The sequence below is a fragment of the Capsicum annuum genome, chromosome 10 (genome assembly GCF_002878395.1).
Source record: "Capsicum annuum cultivar UCD-10X-F1 chromosome 10, UCD10Xv1.1, whole genome shotgun sequence".
Classification (NCBI taxonomy): domain Eukaryota; kingdom Viridiplantae; phylum Streptophyta; class Magnoliopsida; order Solanales; family Solanaceae; genus Capsicum; species Capsicum annuum.
In genome coordinates, this window is record NC_061120.1 from 61,227,680 (window position 1) to 61,247,611 (window position 19,932).

A 19,932-nucleotide genomic window follows, 5' to 3' on the forward strand; every position below is an offset into this window, starting at 1 on the left:
ATAACTCAATTACCATATCCACCTTCCACAATTCAATACAACCAAACCATGCAAAATAGTCCATAACCCTATTTCCATCACCTTTTAATAACAACCAATACATATAATTCTCTATCACACATATACATATGGAAAAGAAAAAAGGAAAATAATATTCATACCTTAGAATTCACCTTTTTATTATGCAATCCTGTTTGCACAAATAATAGGTGCCGTTTGAAGCTCTCGAGATGACAAACGCAGTTATCGAATTACTTTGGAATTAACTACGGTTGAATCAAAAGTAATTTAAAGGTCAAATTTGGCTAGGGTTTATTCTTCCTCAATGATTGATGATGAAAATGAGTTTTTGAACTCATATGCATGTATATATACACATATTCCCGTCCATAATATAATAGGAAATGATCAAAATGCCTTTAAAATTTAAATAATGTCAAATCTGTCCTTTGGTGGACTGTTTTGATAAGCTAAAGTAGATCAATCATAACTTTTTGTTCTGATATTGGATTTGGGTAAAATTCATATCGTTGGAAGGATAATTCAAAGAGATTTCATTTCATATAAAGTAGGCCACCCAGTTCGTCCTGTACAAGGAGTTATGGTCGTTTGAAGTTGACCCTAAAAATCTATTTTGATAGGCTGAAGTAAAACGAGTATAACTCCTTACTTAGATGTTGGATTTGGATGAAACCAATTGTATTGGAAATCTTTATATCATTGGAAAGCTTATTCAATAACCTTCGTATGGAACTATCGACGGGCAAATTTCGATATGAATAAAATAAAAAAATATAAATAATACCAATACACGTACTTGAATACGCCAATACACGTACTTGAATACGGGTTGTTACATCCTTCCCCCCTTTAGGACATTTATCCTCGAATGTTAGCGTAGTTATTCAACCGAAACAAGTTCAAGTCCATCATTAATATTCACATCATCACATAAATACTATGCATATATAAAAAAAACTTACTTGTTAATGTTCTAACTCCATTTCTTGAACTTCCTCTTCATCTTTGAACAAATGAGGGAACTTAGATTTCATTGCTTCCTTAGCTTCCCATGTAATCTCTTCCCTTTGATGATATCTCCAACATACTTTCACAGATGTTATCTCTTTATTTCTCATCTTCTTAACTTAGCGATCTAGAATAGCAATAGGCACTTCCTCATAGATAAGATCTTCCGCAACTTGCACATCCTCAGTAGAAGTGATATGTGATGGATCTCCGATGCACTTTCAAAGCATTGACACATGAAATACCAGATGTACTGATGAGAGCTCTTGGGGTATCTCTAAGTCATATGCAACTTGTCCAAACCTTTGAGTGATCTTATACGGGCCTATATAACATGGACTAAACTTTCCTTTCTTGCCAAATCTCATTACCCCTTTCATTGGTGATACCTTCAAAAATACCCAATCATCTATAGAAAACTCTAGCCCTCTCCTTCTACTATCCGCATATGACTTGTGTCGACTTTGGGCTATTTTTAGTCGTTACTGAATTACTTTAACCTTCTCTATGGCTTGATAAACAAGATCCGGTCCGAACAAAAGAGTTTCACCCACTTCGAACCATCCTATTGGTGATCTACACTTCCTTCTATATAAAGCTTCATATGGTGCCATTTTGATACTTGAATGATAGCTATTATTGTAGGCAAACCCAATAAGAGGTAAATGATTATCCCAGTTGCCCTTAAAATCTATTACATAAGCTCGTAGAATATCTTCAAGTGTTTGGATAGTACGTTCTACTTGTCCATCTATTTGAGGGTGAAAAGTTGTACTCTACTTCACTTGTGTTCCCAAACACCTCTGAAAAGACTTCCAAAAGTTTGCGGTAAATTGGGTTCCCCGATCTGATATAATAGAAATTGGCACTCCATGTAATTGGACTATCTCTTTAATGTACAACTTCGTATACTCTTCAACTGTGTAAGTGGTCCTAACTGGTAGGAAATGTGCGGATTTTGTAAGCCTATCAACAATCACCCATATAGAATCGAACTTTCGGGATGTACGAGGCAAACCAATAATGAAATCCATGTTGATCATGTCCCACTTCCAGCTTGGAAGATCAATGCATTGCATATAACCTCCGGGTTTTTGGTGCTTAACTTTAACTCGTTGACAATTTGGACATTCAGCTACAAATTCTGCAATGCTCTTCTTTATGTCATTCCATTAATACGTATCTTTCAAATCTTGATACATTTTGGTTGATCCTGGATGAATGGAATACCTTGAACAATGTGCCTCTGTCATAATCTTCTTTCTTAGCCCGTCTACATCCGAACACACAATTGGTTTTGGCACTGAAGTACTCCTTCTTGCGTAAGCTCAAATGCCTTGGTCGCACCACTCTAAACGTTCTCCTTAAGCTGTAATAAAATAGGATCTGCATATTGCTTCTCTTTCACTTCAGCTACTAATGAAGATTCCGCAGTATTATGTATGATAAGCTCTTTATCCAAAGTTTCAAGAAGGCGAACTCCTAAACTAGCTAAAGGCGAACTCCTAAACTAGCTAACTGGTGAAGATCTTTAATCATCCCTTGACTTTCTATAGGCGCCGTCATAGCCTTACGACTTAAAGCATCAGCTACCACATCTGCTTTCCCTGGATAGTACAAGATATCAACATCGTAGTCCTTTAATAATTCAAGCCATCTCCGCTGCCTTAAATTTAGATCCTTCTAATTAAAAATATATTGCAAGCTCTTATGATCAGTATATATATCAACATGAACCCCATATAAGTAGTGGCGCCATATCTTTAAAGAAAAAATAACTGCTGCCAGCTCAAGATCGTGTGTAGGATAATTTTTCTCATGTGGCCACAATTGTCTAGAAGCATATGCTATTACCTTACCATGCTGCATCAATACACATCCTAAACCAATTCTGGAAGAATCACAATACACTGTATACCCTTCGGTGCTTTCTGGAAGTACCAACACAAGTGTAGAAATCAACTTGTTCTTTAAATCTTGAAAACTCTTCTCACAGGCATCATTCCATTGGAATTTGGATGATTTATGGGTTAGCTTGGTTAAGGGTGCTGAAATGGAAGAAAAGCCTTCAACAAACCTTCTATAATAACCGGCCAACCCAAGAAAACTATGAATCTCCATAGGCGTTGTGGGCCTTGGCCAGTTCTTCACAGCTTCTATCTTTTGAGCATCAACCTTTATCCCATCACTAGATACAATATGACCCAAAAATGCCACCGACTTTAACCAAATCTCACATTTAGAGAACTTTGCATAAAGCTTACAATTATGAAGAGTCTACAATGTCTGTCGTAAGTGATTGGCATGGTCTACTTCTGATCTAGAATAAACTAGAATATCATCTATAAAAACTATCACAAATACATCCAGGAATGGCTTAAACACCCTATTCATCAAATCCATAAAAGCTGCGGGTGCATTTGTTAGCCCAAATGACATAACTAGAAACTCATAATGACCATACCGTGTTCGGAAAGCTGTATTGGGTATATCCTTCTCTTTGACCCTCACTTGGTGGTAACCTGACCTCAAATCAATCTTAAAAAAGCACTCGGCGCCCTGTAACTGATCAAATAAATCATCAATTCTTGGGAGAGGATATTTATTCTTAATAGTCACCTTATTCAATTGTCGATAATCAATACACATCCTGAGTGAGCCATTCTTTTTGCGCACAAATAACACTGGTGCTCCCCAGGGGGACATACTAGGCCTTAAGAATCCCGTCTCTAGCAAATCTTTCAATTGCTCTTTCAATTCTCGTAATTCTGCTGGGGCCATTCTATATGGAGGAATGGAGATCGGTTGGGTTCCTGGTATTACATCAATACCAAACTCTACTTCTCATTCAGGAGGCAAACCTGGAAGATCTTCAGGAAATACATCAGAAAATTCATTTACCATCGGAACAGCATGAAGAGTTGGTGGCTCCGCTTCTGTATCCATTACTCTAACTAAATGATATATGTATCCCTTGGAAATCATTCTTCTTGCCTTAAAATAAGAAATAAATCTACCTTTTGGCGCTCCAATTTCACCTTTCCATTCAAGGACTGATTCATTTGGAAAATGGAAATATACCTTTTTTATACAGCAATCAATTATGGCATAACAAGACGCCAACCAGTCCATACCCATTATAAAATCAAAATCTACCATTTCTAAATCCACGAGATCAGCCATCATAGCACGACCACAAATAGTTACTATGCAGTTTCAGTAAACCCTTCTAGCTATAATAGATTCCCCAATCGGTGTGGAAACTTCAAATGGCTTAACTAACAGTTCGGGTATTCTTTTGAACTTTCCAACAACCAATGGAGTAACATAAGATAATGTAGAACCGGGATCAATTAAGGCATATACATCAAATTAAAAGATAGACAACGTACCCGTAACCACATCTAGAGAAGCCTCTGAATTCTGTCGATCCGCTCGAGCATACATACGATTTTGAGCCCCGCTAGAACTCATGGCTCCTCTATCACCTCTAACACAACCCATTGGTTGTGCACCCCTTCCTGAATAAGGCATCGATGATGATGATTCAACAAATGACCCCATAGGTCATGCCATACCCCCTATGCCCTTTCGTAGGCATTCTCTCATCATATGCCCTGACATACCACACCAAAAGTAAACATTGGTCCCCAAGCGATATGTGCCCAAATAATACCTTCCATATTTATTGCATGGCTCTCGAGGAGGTCTCGATTGGCTCATATTCCCTTTTCCTTGGTACCCCATTGTCCGCAAACTCTAACTCTCACTTCTGTGCCCAAATTGATTTCCTCTAGACCCTTGGAACTATGGTAGGGCACTAGCTGCAGAATAAGAAGATAATGGCCTAGGTGGTCTAGCAGAAAAATATGGTCTGAACCCTCCTTGGGATGCCATGAAATGCCCTCTAGATCTGGCCCTCTTGGAATATCCTCTTTCTAATTCCTATGTTCTTCTCCCCTGTCTCTGATCTTCCATTTTCTGTGCAAAAGCTTAGATCCTTGCTATGTCCATATCTTTGTTCAAAGCGGCAATAGTACAATCTCTAACCAGATATGGATCCAGCCTATCCACATATTGATGAACTCTGTCATCCATAGTAGCTACAACATTAGGAGCATATCTCGACAAGGAATTAAATCGGAGATTGTACTTCCTCACGCTCATATTCCCCTGGTAAAGATTTAAAAACTGATCTGCACAGGCCTGACGAATCTCGAATGGAAGATAATGATCAAGAAATGCCTTTTTGAAATCTTTCCAAGTAGCTGGGGGTGCATCAATACCCCTAGATCGTTTCCAGTCCTCGTACCAATATATAGCCTTCCCTTTGAATCTATATGCCGCTAACTCTACTGTCTCTCTACCCGTTACATGCATAACATCTAAGGCCCTTTGAATTTGATCAATAAAGTCCTGTGGGTCCTCGTTAAGATCTGATCCAGTAAAAGTGGGAGGATCCATCTTAAGAAAATCCTGTGTTCGAAGGCTAGCTGCCCTATCTGTACCACTAGGACCCGTGGTAGGAATGGCTTGCCCTTGAGCTTGCCCAGCAACTATACGAGTCAAAAGTTGCACTGCATTTCTAAGATCTTAATCAGCAGCATTAATAGGTGGCTCTTGGGATATAGTTCTCCTCCCTCTTATTTCTTTTGGAGTGGAAAAAGTTTCTGATGCATGCTCAGCTGGAGCCTCACTTTAATTAGCTGGTATAGTGGGTGACTTACTAGTCCCCTCTCCGACAGCCACATCTACTTGTTTACCAGTATTCTTGCTTCTAGTAACCGGTGTCATTACTATAATAAGAGAAACAAACGGATTCAGTGGTCAACTATGACTTCATATACAATATAGGCTCTATCGCACGATCTAAGACATGAAGAAAAAGAAACAATTCCTAAATGTCCATAGCCTCCTATTTATAGATGCGGTGCACGACACACCAATAAACAAGACTCTACGTGGACACGACTTTGTAGACTCACTAGGACAAACTTCTCTAATACCATTACTGTCACGCCTCAAATCCTATTGGGGCGGACTGGCACCCATAACCGAGGAGGCCTGGGAGAACCAGCTCATAACCTTATGCTTTCCATGTATACCTCTATGACAACCCAAAATTCGGACAGCATCATCTCTCATATAAAAGGAAATAATCACCTGTATAAGCTCGAGTACACATATATATGTATATATAATACTTGGCCATTGGAGCCATCACGTCTATTAACAAAAGACCACCTTGACTGTATATTAGGTCTACAAAGCCTCTAGACAATACATAGAGTTTAACTAAGGTCGGGACACACCCCGCCATATAACTAACTTCTATATAATACCAAAAGTGACTGGATATGACATGGAAAGCCCCGAAGCAAACTGGAGCTTACCAAAAGCAGCTGGATATCCTGGCTCCTACTTGTGTGGTGTATGAGCTGAGGTACCTGTGCCTACAGCATGAAATGCAGGTCCCCCGTGGGGGACGTCAGTATGAAATATATACTGAGTATGTAAAGTTGTAGATAATCACATATGATATAGGAGCTCAATAGAAATCAGAAACAAGTAAATAAATCGTAATAGGAGTGGACCACACTTACTAGAACTTGTGACAACCTGTACATTGTATTTATTCAATCACTTTACCTTCGTTCTTATCATCTTTGTAATCATTACTGTACTGTACTGTGACCATTAGGTAGCCTCTTGTACATATCAACTGAGATCGACCTATGATAGGCTTATGCCCCTGGGAAACCACCCATAAACACATAAATAGGGATTGACCCATGATAGGCTTATGCCCCTGAAATACTACCCGATAAGAAAGAACTTCCATCACTTAGTTCAATTAATCTTTGAGATTGTTATTTCGGTCGCCACTGCATTTTTGATACTTTGAAAAAATGATACATCAATAAGAGATATATAAATAGACCATCAATGCAATAACAATGAAGTAAGAACTTATTGGTATATCAATGAAACGTTTTGGAGTCGTTAATAGCACATGGATCTTGTTTGAGTAACCGGATACCTTTTGACATTCATTAGTGCAATAAACATGTAAGATTTGGAAAACAAGTAAGTATTGGAATGTCTTGACATCTTGTAGGGTGGAAACAAGTTTATTGGTAACGTAGGACATCATACAAAACCATTATGGATCACATGTTACTGAATAACTTTGGAAACTTTCTTAATAGAACAATTGTTCACTTTCATTCCAAAGATATGGTATAGAGTATGCTTTACATACCTGACTGTCAACCTTTAATACTAGTCCCAAATGGACTTCCCGTCTTTTCGGATTACTTATCTACAATAAACATATATAGCAATCTAGTATTAGCAACCAAACGTCACAATTCAATTATTTGAATTCACCAAACTAGTGTTTAAGTAGTAAGCCTTAATTACACCATAAAGGGTATCACTTTAACCCTCTTATACTCCAATTACATTCCCATGCCATGCATATTCATAAAACATCCTCCAATATCAAGTTTGGATTCATTTATCCTTCCAACCAATCCATTAAATCAAATTGAGCCATAGACATAAATAATCATCAATTCAATAGTATATCACCATATCCACCTTCCATAACTCAATTACCATATCCACCTTCCATAACTCAATTACCATATCTACCTTCCACAATTCAATACAACCAAACCATGCAAAATAGTCCATAACCAATTTCCATCACCTTTCAATAACAACCAATACATATAATCTTCTATCACACATATACATATGGAAAAGAACTAAGGCAAACAATATTCATACCTTAGAATTCACCTCTTGATTATGCAATCCTATTTGCACAAATAATAGGTGTCGTTCGAAGCTCTCGAGATGACAAACGCAATTATCGAATTACTTTGAAATTTCTACAGTTGAATCAAAAGTAATTTAAAGGTCAAATTTGGCTAGGGTTTGTTCTTCCTCAATGATTGATGATGAAAATGAGTTTTTGAACTCATATACATGTATATATACACATATTACCGTCCATAATATAATAGGAAATGACCAAAATGCCTTTAAAATTTAAATAATGTCAAATCTGTCCTTTGGTGGACTGTTTTGATAAACTAAAGTTGATCGATCATAACTCTTTGCTCCGATATCAGATTTGGGTAAAATTGGTATCGTTGGAAGGATAATTCAAAGGGCTTTTATTTCATAAAGTAGACCACCCAGTTCGTTCTGTACAAGGAGTTATGGTCGTTTGAAGTTGACCTAAAAATCTATTTTGATAGGCTGAAGTAAAACGAGTATAACTCCTTACTCAGACGTTGGATTTGGATGAAACCAATTGCATTGGAAACAAGACTCAAAGATATTTATTTTCATAGGTCACAGCTCTCCCAGTTCATTATATTAAGGGATTTATGATCGTTCGAAGTTGACCTAAAAATTCGGCTGGCCTCAGTAGTTTGTGTGCAGGAAATTTTCGTGCACAGTTACTATTCCCAAATATCCCGGCCACCATTTTATAGTTTTGAACGTGCTCGATTATATCCAAAACCTATACATTTTTGGAAATCTTTATATTGTTGGAAATCTTATTCAATAACCTTCGCATGGAACCATCGACGGAAAAATTCCGGTATAAATAAAATAAAAAAAATTAATTCCATATAAATAAGACCAATACATGTACTTGAATACATCAATACACGTACTTGAATACGGGGTGTTACATAAGCACGGGCCTATTAAGCATAATTATTTTATATTATCAGTAGTAGAATATTTTACTGTATAGCTATTGTCTGTTTGTATTTGTAGAAGACTCCTTCTATGTAGGAGTCTATTGTTGTATATCTATTCCTTAAGTTTAGTTGTAGGTTATTATTTATTGTATTTAAATTCTGGATGCTGAAGGAATAAATCCATCTTTCGACTCTCTCTTTATCTAGTTTTATATGGTATCAGAGCCTTTAGCCTCTTACGAGTTAAATCCTCTTTCTCTCCTCATCTATGGTTGCACCTCAAGAAACAATCCCTCCAGTTATTATTAACTGTGGTGATGCTACTTCTACCAACAACAATGCTTCTGCAGCTTCACCTATTGTTCATGTGGTACAATTCAATCCTGCATCTCATTTACCTATCAAATTGCAAGGTAATCTTAATTTCTCAACTTGGAAAGCACAACTTGTGATGCTACTCAATGGCCATAGCTCATGAGACATCTTGATGGATCAAAATTGGCACCACCAATGATAGTTACTCAAGATAACCTTAAGATGCCAAATCCTAGCTATCAAATCTGGTTCTCTCAAGACCAACTGATCCAGCAAGCAATGATAGCGTCTTTCGATCCCACCATTATGCCTACTGTTGCCACAGCTCCATCTACTAAGACTGCCTGGGAACTTCTTCATATGGCTTATGCAAATAAGAGCCATACTCGTATTTTCAGCTTGTGCAACCAATTGCAAAATATGAAGAAAGCCTCTAAATCTGTTGCAGAATACTTACAAGAGGTTCGATCTCTTTTTTATGCTCTCAAAGTTGCTGGATCACCAGTAACAGATGATGAACTTATTGTCAAGATTCTAAGTGGCCTGGGCCCGGAGTATCATGAAATCTCTGCCGCTATAAGAGAAAGAGACGCTTCATTGAGTTTTGAAGAATTATTTCACAAGCTCACAGATCATGAGCTTTTCCTCAAGCACCAAGATCTCGAGAAGTCATCCTCCACTATCACAGTTGTTGTAGCACAGAAGACAAACATGCCACACCAATCTAATAGAAACAATCGTCGCTTCAACAATCAATAGTGGAATCAATCTTCTCCTCAATAATCCAACTTCAACAATAAACAGTGGAACCAATCTGCTTCTCGACAATCCAACTCCAATAATCAGCAAAATTGGAGATCAAATTTAAGACAAACTGTTTGATGCCAATTATGCCAAAAATTTGGACACACTGCAGAAGTATGTTGTTTGAAATCACACAATCATTTTGAAGCTAAGGCCAAATTTGCCTCTAGTTTACAGTCAGTAGAAAGCTCTTGGATTCTGGATTCTGGTGCAAGTCATCATGTCACGGCTGACCCTCACAATCTTGAAGAGTATAGAGGCAATAAGGAAATATCCATGGGTGATGGTAAAACCATTTCTATTACTCATACTGGTTCAACTCAGATACAAACATCTAATTCTGCTTTCAGGCTTTCTAAAACACTATGTGCTTCATCAATTAAAAAACATCTTATTTCTGTAGCTAAATTTTATCAAGACAATCTAATGTCCGTTGAATATTTTCCTTCTACTTTTCTTATGAAGGACCTGTATACTCACAAGCCGCTGGTACAAGGCTGGAATAAGAATGGACTCTATGAGTGGCCACAATATCCACCCAGACCACCAATATCCATCAATCTCGAATTCACAAAAGTTCCTATCTAGCTATTGCATTGTCGCTTGGGTCATCCTCATTCGACGATTTTAAATTTTATTTTGAAGAAGTTTTCTTTACCTGTTGCTACTAAAGAAAAAATTGAATTTTGTAATGCTTGTTCCTCTAATAAAGCACATCATTTTCCTTTTCAATGACTCACTTTATCCAGTAATGATCCTCTTCAGGTTATCTTTAGCGATTTATGGGGACCCTCGCCTGTTTTATCACTAAACAAAAAGTTATATTACTGTATTTTTATTGATCACTACACCAAATATACTTGGTTGTATGCAATTAAAATAAAAGTGAAGTTGTCTCTTTGTTTCAAAATTTTCAAGCTTTAGTAGAGAACTTTTTCAAAACAAAAATTAAATCTCTTTATTCGGATAGAGGAGGTAAATACAAAAGTCTTCAGTCCTATCTTCAACACAATGGCATTGAACATTTAGTTTCACCTCCCTACACGCCACAACACGTTGCCATAGTTGAACGTCGTCATCGTCATATTGTTGAAACTGTCAAAACCCTTCTTTATGAAGCATCCCTACCACCAGAACTATGGTCTTTCGCCTGCCATCATGCTGTTTATCTCATTAATCGATTACCCACACCCATCTTAAATAACGAATCACCCTACCAAAAACTATTTGGTAAACCACCCAACTATGCCAATTTAAATTTTTTTGGTTGTCTTTGATATCCATGGCTTAAACCCTACACCAAAAATAAGTTGGAGCCTAAGTCCACCCCTTGCGTGTATTTGGGTGTTTCTCAAAGCCATCATGCACAAATCTGTTTTGATCCAGTGCAGTCAAAAATATTCATCAGTCGTGATGTTTTTTTTTATGAAAAAATTTTTCCTTTTAAAACAATGTTTCTATATATAAAGAAAAACTTTTCTCAATTGATCTGGGAAGACATTAACTTCAAAGAGAAAACTCTGAAGTCAGCTACCATTCCAACACCCTCTGCTGATATACCCCCACCTATACCACTATCCTTAGATCACAAAATGCTAGTTCCTTCAATTTTGGCCAAGTACCAGCATCCACTGCTGCTATTTCAGGTAATTCTATACTTTCTTCTACTTCTTCCCAGCATGACAAAATCTCTCACACACAACCTGCACCTTTGATAACATACCAAAGATGTAAATCTAACAATAACACTCAACACCAAATTCCGAAACCTCCATCTCCAACCATTAATTCACCATTGACAACTTCACTTCCTGGCAGCGGAAGTCCCAGCCTCGAACAACCCCACATCCCAATTCCAAAGCCTGTAGTAAACCGAATGACCACTAGGTCCCAGAATAATATTACCAAGCCTAAAAGACAATTCAGTTTTCTAACTCACTTCACTACTACACCAATAACCTTCAAACAAGCCAACATCCATAAAGAGTGGAAATAAGCTATGCAAGCAGAATATGATGCTTTAATGAAGAATCAGACTTGGGAATTGGTACCACGAGACTCAACGAAGAATTTTGTGGACTGCAAATGGTTGTATAGTATTAAAAGAAAAGCAGACAGTTCTATAGATCGATACAAAGCTCGCCTTGTTGCAAAGGGGTTCACACAACGCCCAGGCTTGGATTTTCATGAAACCTTCAGTTCAGTTATTAAGCCAACAATAGTGCGACTTGTGTTATCTATAGTAGTACAGCACAAGTGGTAGATTCATCAACTCGACATCAACAGTGCTTTCCTACAGGGCCAGTTGTTTGAAAGGTTTTTATGTCTCAACCTAAGGATTTATCAATTCCCATTTTCCTTCTCATGTTTGTAGATTAAAAAAAGCCATTTATGGTTTTAAATAGGCCCCTCGGGCTTGGTATACTGCACTGCATAATCATCTACAGAAAATGGAATTTATTAAATATGAATCCGACACCTTTTTATTTATTTTGAAGAATCTGGCTGCTACTGTTTATGTGCTCGTTTATGTTGATGACATTTTGATCACGGGAAGTCATCCCAGCTTGATTAAATATGTTATGGATTCCTTAGGTTCTTATTTTTCTCTAAAGGCTCTTGGCAATTTAAACTACTTCTTGGGTGTAGAAGCAAAAAAAGTGCCAGATGGTCTTATTCTCTCTCAGTCGAAATACATTCTTGACATTTTGTTTGAATTGGATATGCAAAATTGTAAAAGAGTTTTGACAACAATGTGCTCTGGTAAACCAATTCGGGCAGCTGATAATTCTCTACAGGCGCACACTCGGTAAGTTGCAATATTTATCATTTACACGGCCTGACATATCTTATGCTGTCAACAAACTGTCACGGTTTATGCATGATCCTACTGATGAACATTGGAAGGCGGTTAAAAGGATACTACGGTATCTCAAATTCACGGCAACTTCAGGTCTTCATATTCGTCGTGACTCAGACTGCAATCTTTGCATGTATGCTGATGCTGATTGGGCGGGAGACCCGAATGACAAAGCATCCACATCAGGCTATGTTCTTTTCTTTGGGTGCAATCCTGTCAGTTGGTCGTCAAAAAAGCAACAAGCTATAGCTCGCTCATCTACTGAAGCAGAGTACAAATCAGTTGCAAATGCTCTTGCAGAACTCACATGGGTGCGCAACTTGCTCAATGAATTGTGTAGCACCATTCCAAATACACCCACAATGTCACTCATCTTTGTCATAATCCAGTGTTCCACAGCTGTATGAAACATATTGCTGTCGACTTTTGTTATGTTAGAAACCAAGTTCAAGCGCGTCGGGTTCTTGTCAAACACACTCATGCTTGTGATCAACTTGTTGATACACTTACCAAGCCATTGCCAGAACTAGCCTTTGCAAGGTGTCGCTCCAAGTTAAGCGTTGTTGCACCACACCTAACTTCAGGGGGTGTATTAAGCATAATTATTTTATATTACCAGTAGTAGAATATTTTACTATATAGTTCCTGTTTGTTTGTATTTGTAGAAGACTCCTATTTAGGAGTCTATTGTTGTATATCTATTCCTTAAGTTTAGTTGTAGGTTGTTATTTATTGTATTTAAATTCTGAATGCTGAAGGAATAAATTCATCTTTCAACTCTCTCTCTTTATCTGGTTTTATAGGGCCCAACATATTAATTTACAAACAAATGGGAACGGGAAGGTAGTTAAGTTCAGCAGAATAATAATTTTGCGAGCAGTACATGCTTTAAAAAAAAACAGCCTCAGTATAATCAACTTCAGATTGCTTCGTAGGTTATTCTTCTCCAGCGACTTCCATAGCATCAACTGATGCATCTAAATTAACATCGGTACAATAGCTTCGGACCTTCACTCAATTTAAGGAAGAAATCATCAGGTCTTAAGCGCCAAGTTCTGAATACCCTAAATAAAAGTGACAAATCATTGCTAAGCCTCTCAATTCCACTACCAGAGAACTTAGCTTTGGTCATCAAAATACCATTAAAAACTTACTACACGAATATTAATTTCACAAGGATTTTGAATATTTGGTTAGCACTTTCTCGCTCAAGGCTCAAGTGAATGGCATACCATATTAATACGACATCTCTACAAACTTCATCAGAATTCAGATATGACAATGTAAAACTGTAAGCATGCGAAATGCAATGATTATATAGTTATTATTAAAATGACGTAAGGTTAAAAATAGTAGACTCCTAGTCGACAATATAGTAAGGTCTTCTGCTTTCAATCTCTATTACCACATCAATTTTTTAGCAATAAAATCAGATAGGTAGCATATTCGAGGCAGATAGGTAGCAGATTTGATCCTTACATGGTTCTATATGTTGAAACATGCGTAGACTATCAACTCATTTTGAAAAAGAATGGTCAAGTTGATAAGTTGATAGTTTTTCTCTGATTTCTCTCATTACTGCAGCTGAAAACTCTACAAAGTGCAGACTGTTGCAAACTATCCAACTAAACCATTAATTCACTTGAAAGTTTGACAAGACTAAATGTTAAATTATTGTTGCATCTTACATGGAATGTGATAAGCTACCCACAACTCTCTTGCTATGCTTGAGGTGTTCTAATCATTTAACGTTAATCAAATTTGGCTACAGGTAAAGTAAGAGGTATTGTTTCCTTGATAATTTGTTTGGAGCCTATCAAGAGGGGCCGAAGCTACTGCATCTTACTTGGTTTGCTGCTTCTGAGAAATAAAAAAAAAGATTGATTGCCCTTGTTTTTGTATTCCTTGAGTTTTTTCACAACTTTTATGAAAAGTAGAATTATTAAAAAGAAAGCACAAAAAGACATAGCAAAATATACAGTACAGTCCAACAAGGTGGGGTCCGAGAGAACTGAGTGTAAGCAGACCTTAACTCTATCTCGAAAGGTAGAGAGGCTTTTTCCGATAGACTCTCGGTTCAAGGAAAAGGCAATCCAAAACATCACAGAATTCAAACTCATAGAAGATCAATCTTAAATAAGTTACAGTAACCTGAACGCAGTGATAATTGAGTTCAAGCACTTTGAAGATTGTGGCAGTGACAGGACGCATCATCTAGAGCCCTAGTCTAACTCAAATAGCATTCACACGTCAGAACTGAAGATCCCGTTCATTTCTAACTATTCAACAACATAATGATTTAGTTTAATTTACAACCAACTTCACCAAAATAGGAAATGTTGCGAGGAACTCCTATTTATGACATATCACTTGTCTATTTACATCATTCCCACAGAACTCTAATTACCATGAGAATGGATGCAACAGAAAAACAAAACTGAAAATACAAAACTTACACATGTTCCACATTAGGAATTGTCTGATTATAAACGTTTCCACCTATCATATTCATCTTTCTAGGAATCCATCTATTGCAAGAAACTATAGAACTGAGTTTGCACGTTAAGGAACTGAAAGATTAATCCAAAATTTACCTCAATTTCGTCCATCAGTTTCATAGCCTCAATGATACAGATTATTTTCCCTTTCTGGACCTTGTCTCCTACCTGATAATTCACCATTTTAGTTAGGGTCATGAGAAAACAACAAGACCAACATATAGAGGTAAAGAGAAAAGAGAAGTGGTAGGCAAGCGCATAGAGGTAAACATTCTCATTTTGATCGCTAGAAGATGTGAACAATGTGAAAGTGAATTTTCCCTTAAATATTTCTCTGGTTCTGGACTAATCCAAACATTTAATGTCAAATTTCACATAATATTACGGAATTTAGGGACATGCTATAGTCAACATGAAAAATTAATCTTCATATAGACCAAAAACCAACAGCCCACTACCAGTCTCTTCCTTCCCAAAAAACGATACTAAAGGAAAGAAAGAGAAAAAAAGGGGAAAACAGGAAATAGCAGTCAACAACAACAACAAATATTCATCCTGCCCTGACAAATTTACTCCATCTCCAAACTATAAAAACGATGATGCAAGTTTAATTGCTTGGCAATTGTTAATATTTGCTTCATTCTCAGTTTCCCCCTTTTCTTTAATTGCTCATTTACTAAATACTCTATTCCTTTCAATTTTTTTTCCTTTTCTTTTTAGTCTATTTCAAAAAGAATATCTTTTTCCTTTTTTGGAAAGCTCTTTAATTCCAACTTTCACATGTCATTGTTTAAGACCTGCCTATATAAAACACGACAGTACGCAATCATTTTGTATACGCAGGTTTATCATTGCAGACCAAATTCAACACAACAATACCCATTGATCCTTCTTACCCATAGGCATTGGAGCTCCTTGACTGGTATGAAGTTCTCACATTTCTTTTCCAGCTTTAACATGTCCTTAGAGAGCGAAAACGCTAACTTATTTGGTCTGGTGATAGGGCTAAATCAAACAAAAGCATCCTTTTAGGTCATGCATCGAGTGTGCTTTCAAGCCGTGTATCAGGCAGCTTCTCGATGTCATCCTCCCCTCTCATTGTTGCTCCTTGCTTTCACGAAGTTACCTCCATTGCAGAAATGACCTCACAAACTTCCGTAAGTGTTGGAGTTATCTGCACCTGCTCAGTATACTCATGGAGTAGATTAAACATATACATACTTTTATTCTCCTCAACAGGTTGGAGTTTTCAACGTCGAAGCTGCAATGTCAATATCAGATGAGTTCCAAAAGTTCTGTGTGCTAGAGTGTTCAGGCTGCAAACAAAAAATGCACAAAAGAAAGGAAGCCATTTGATTGTCCAAAGTGTGAGCAGAAGATGATATTAGTGCCTCGGTATTATATTGTTGTTATACACATAAATCGTACTTTTCCAAAACACAACATATACTCAGGCATTTTAGGTACTAACTCACTATGGTTATAGGTGTATGTTCCAAATTGATCTTACTGATGACAGTGGCTCGACTACAACATTGATTTCTGGTAACCAGGCAAACAAATTAAAATGGAGGGAGTGTATGGATTATGGATCAATTAACCCAAAGGTATTCATTCGGCCACTTTGTGTTGGGAAAATATTAGAACATCGCCTTCTAGACCTAGGTCTAATGACTACTAAAACACTGGTGAAACCAATATGTATATTTACCTTTACAAAAGGTGGTGCCCCCGGGGCAGGTGATCGATAGATGGAAGATAATTCTACTCTCTGGAATAGTTTTCTGAGAATGAATCCATGTATTAACATTAAAGAATAAAGAACCTTCACTAAAGCCATGAACAACAATCTGCACCAAGTGTATCTCTTTGTCAAGGAGATTGGTAATAAGGATAGCTCCAGGGTGTCCAAAATCATGTGGTAGAGTGAAATTGGCAGCATATTAAACTATATATGGATGATCAAAAGGCTTGGACAACCAGCCCCTCACATAAAACTCCGCATACTTTCCCGACTTGGTAACTGTGAGTAGAAAAACATTTTAGTACTTCGTTACCCTTAGAATACTGGGAGAGAGTGGTCGAGGTGAGGCTGAGATGGATAGTATCTATTTCGGAAAACCAGTTCGGATTTATGCTCGGCCGCTCGACGATGGAGGCAATCCACCTGGTGCGGAGGTTGGTGGAGCAGTATAGGGAGCGGAAGAAGGATCTGCACATGGTGTTTATCGATCTGGAGAAGGCATACGACAAAGTCCCCAGGGAGGTGCTTTGGAGATGCTTGGAGGTGAGTGGAGTACCGCTGGCATATACCAGAGTAATTAAGGATATGTATGATGGAGCGAAAACCCAGGTGAGGACGGCGGGAGGAGACTCAGAGCATTTCACTGTCCTGACAGGATTGCACCAGGGATCTACTCTTAGTCCCTTTTTGTTTGCGTTGGTGATGGATGTGTTGACTCGGCGCATTCAAGGGGAGGTGCCGTGGTGTATGCTTTTTGCGATGATGTAGCGCTGATAGATGAGACTCGAGGGGGTGTGAATGACAAATTAGAGGTGTGGAGGCAAACTCTTGAGTCTAAAGGGTTCAGGGTGAGCAGAAGCAAGACAGAGTGTATGGAATGCAAGTTTAATGACGTGAGGCGGGAGAATGAGGTAGTAGTGAAGATGGAAGCACAGAAGGTATTTAAGAGGGATAAGTTCAAGTATCTTGGGTCCGTGATCCAGAGTAACGGTGAGATTGACGAGGATGTCTCGCATCGTATTGGGGCGGGATGGATGAAGTGGAAACTCGCGTCGGGGGTGCTGTGTGATAAGAAGGTGCCACCCAAGCTTAAAGGCAAATTCTACAGGGTGGTAGTCCGTCCGGCCTTGTTGTATGGAGCGGAGTGTTGGCCAGTTAAGAACTCCCACATCCAGAAAATAAAGGTGGCAGAAATGCGGATGTTGCGCTGGATGTGTGGACTGACTAGAGGGGATAGAGTTCGGAATGAGACTATTCGGGAGAAGGTTGGTGTGACTTCAGTGGAGTGCAAGATGCGGGAAGCACGATTGAGATGGTTCGGACACGTGAAGAGGAGGGGCATGGATGCCCCGGTCCGTAGGTGCGAGAGGCTAGCGTTGGATGGTTTTAGGCGGGGTAGGGGTAGGCCGAAGAATTACTGGGGCGAGGTGATTAGGCGGGACATGGAATAGTTACAGCTCACCGAGGACATCTAGATAGGAAGGTCTGGAGGGCGCGAATTTCGGCAGAGGATTAGGGCCAGATTGGGTCGCTAGTGTAGGGAATTACTTGGAGGGGGTTTTATTCCTGTTATGATTCCGTCTTCCCTGTTCCATGTTTTATTACGAATCTGTGTGCTTTCCTTTGCTTTCCCCTGTTTTATATTATTTATGCTAACTTAGAAATAAATACTAACAATGATTCTGAATAAGTACAACCTGATTTGTGGACGGCTATGGGTGATGCGAATGAATACATAGAAAAATTATATAATCACTATGCTGATTTAGTTGATTTAGTCATACCTACAAATATCACTCCGACTGTCGTTCCTCATCCTCCCGAGGAGCCATCATCTTTTAAAAGGCCGGCATATAGTGGTTTTCCTGATTCTTTTTATGATTTACCTTGTTGGAACAGTGTTGATGAGAGAGCTTACACATCAACTTATCAGGAAGAGCTTAAATATTATCTTCAGACGCTGCCAGAGGATCGCAGATGACGAATCAACACGTTGGATTGATGGAGGAGTAATGAAACACAATATCCTGTGCTTTCAAGATTAGCTAGAGATATCTTGCACGTTCTAATGTCAACCATTACATCAGAGAGCGCCTTTAGTCAGGGACGACAACAGCTTGGAGACAATTGACACTCATTGGGAAGCAATGCAATGAATGTTCTAGTTTGCCTTAGAGATTGGATTAGAGCGGAAAGAAGAAACTAAGGAATGAAACCGGAGCCGAACGACGAGCAGAAACTTGAAGAAATTATGTCTTCACGGGAGAACTCAGCAGAATCAAGTCCAATGCATGGTTTTGCCCCCGTTGACTTTGACTATCCTATGCAAGTTTCCGTTAATATTAACATGAATGAATTGAAAAAAATGAAGCATAATTTGTAGATTTTTCATTCATGTAAATTATAAATTTTGGATCGTTTCGCAATCAATAAAATTCAACATTCATTCACTCCTTAGTCCTTACTTTATAATTTTTTTTCATTTAATGATTTAAATTGAATTTCTAGTTTAAATTAAAAACTTCTAATATATTATTAATTTACTACCAAGTATTATTAATTTATTATATTAAGTAGCATATGTTTTGTATATTTGTGTATATATCTTCTATAGATGTGTATATGTTTTATAAGTTGTATATATATATATATATATATATATATTGTAGTATATGTTTTATTTAAAGTAGTACATATATATTAAATGATGTGTAGATATATGTATATATCATTTATAGACGTGTATATTTAACGTATACATGTGTATATGTTTTATAAATTAGTATATAACTATATATATATATTGTAATGTATATATATATATATTGTAGCGTATTTTATTTAAAGTAGCACATATATATTGAATGGTGCGTATATATGTGTATATATCTTCTATAGACGTGTATATTTAACGTATACACATGTATACGTTAAATATACACGTCTATAGAAGAT

At 37.7% G+C, this 19,932-nt stretch overlaps 1 long non-coding RNA gene across 1 annotated transcript; it reads right to left on the minus strand.

The window, feature by feature from the left end:
* Positions 1-14,393: 14,393 nt before the first annotated feature.
* Positions 14,394-16,452, minus strand: LOC107855990. The gene is made up of 3 exons (XR_007045699.1): positions 16,130-16,452; positions 15,330-15,401; positions 14,394-14,595 (listed from the first exon to the last, which is right to left on the minus strand). It is a non-coding gene; the product is annotated as an uncharacterized LOC107855990 (long non-coding RNA).
* Positions 16,453-19,932: the final 3,480 nt, after the last annotated feature.